General features: G+C 38.4%; 1 long non-coding RNA gene across 2 annotated transcripts in view; it reads left to right on the top strand.

The window, feature by feature from the left end:
* Positions 1-357, top strand: part of LOC107104496 — a 40426-nt gene extending 40069 nt beyond the window's left edge. For both annotated transcript variants that reach the window (XR_001482260.1, XR_001482259.1), the window contains exon 3: positions 229-357. This is a non-coding gene — a long non-coding RNA (uncharacterized LOC107104496). The remainder of the gene's footprint in view (positions 1-228) is intronic.
* Positions 358-1595: the final 1238 nt, after the last annotated feature.

Genomic DNA, 1595 nt, shown 5'->3' with positions numbered 1-1595 from the left:
GAATTGGTGCGAATCAGGCACATTTTTTTCGACTTGGCAGGCTAAAAAACAACCACAAGGCAAAATAATTTAAGTACAGTAACACACCCTCCACCCATTTCACCCAAGCAGAGCTCTGACAGCACAGAGACCATCATGAGACAGAAACCTCTAGAGATGGAGTTTAAAGACTCCCATGTTCCAGTTCTCAGTGTGTCTGCTCCTCTCTTTCCCTCTCTGTCTCCTCAGCAGCAACATTTGTAGTGAATGTGACACAGAGCTCCTATCAGGCAGAGGAGAACCACAACATCACTCTGGAGTGGACCTTCACCACCAGACCCAACAGAACCTGGACACAACTGATTATCTTCTGCTGCTTGTTAAGCCCTCTCAAATCATTATCATTCTATCATATCCATGATGGTGTTGAGATGTCAGAGTCTTAGGATGAACAATTTTCAGGACGAGTCCAGAGTGACAAAGACGTCCTCAGAGAAGGACGAATCAGACTCCATGTGTCCAGACTGAGGACTGAAGACTCTGGTCTGTATCGGTGTGAAGTGGAACTTGATTGTCATTTTGGCCCTAAAACGTGTCACCTGAACATAACTGGATGTTACCTCCACAATGGCACAGCTTATTTGAGGAAATAGACAAAACTGAGGGTACAAAATAACTTATTTTTATTAGTTCTTTTGTTCAACTCTCTCTCGAAACCCTTTCTTAAATCAGCTGTGGGGAGGTACTGTAGAGAAAACAGAAAAAAAACAGAATTCAATATCCTCACATATAGATTTAGCAGGAAACAATCAGGTCTCTGTCTGCTTCTAACCAGTTTGCTCCTTCAGCTGGCCACTTCATTAGACTGTTATTTGACCAGTTCTGAGTCATTGTGTTATCCCTGATGTCTCTGCTTAAAGTCTTCTGACTTTTCACTTCATTTTGGTTTATATTATTGTTCAGATGTGAATCTTTGGAAATGTGTTTAGAAATAAGTTAAAGAGGATTCTGCAAAATTTTATATAAAGAAAAACATTCTGTATATATGTATAAATATAAAGAAGACTGTGAAGCTGCTGTCTAAGAGCTGGAATAAAAAAAATTCTAAGTTTAAACTGGCTGCTGTGAGGGGGAAAGGTATTCTGACATGTCTGGACAGGATTGTCTTAATACTATCAGGAATTTTTGTTTTCTGTAGTTCATTATTAGCTCATTGTAGAGCCTGTGATAAAGGTGTTTGCAGCACGCTTCAAAGAGTGTTGATAACCCCCAGAACAGCTCCTTTTATGGCTGTTAGTTGGTCCTCACATTCCTTTAAGTCTCATAGGATAAATAATTAATGTTTGGTTTAAAGGGACAACTGATTGATTAACATTATTTTTACTGGTTCTTGTTTTAACTATCACCAAATGTTTGGAGCAGTGAGACTAGAACAGTTATTCTAGACCTTTTGCCATTTTTCTACAGTATAATTTTAGATTTAAAGGGGTTAGAGCTACTAATAACTGCTTTGATAGAGATGAAAATTAGGATTGGATCTTTGCATTTCTCATTTTATCAAAAACTAATTTTCCTTCTTTTAAAGTTTCTGACTTGTTATAGGTACAGTGGAGGAC

Source organism: Cyprinodon variegatus, unplaced genomic scaffold (genome assembly GCF_000732505.1).
Source record: "Cyprinodon variegatus isolate N-32 unplaced genomic scaffold, C_variegatus-1.0 Scaffold1767, whole genome shotgun sequence".
NCBI lineage: Eukaryota > Metazoa > Chordata > Actinopteri > Cyprinodontiformes > Cyprinodontidae > Cyprinodon > Cyprinodon variegatus.
The sequence above is the reverse complement of the archived record's forward strand: the minus strand, read 5'-3'. Positions and strand labels throughout refer to the sequence as shown.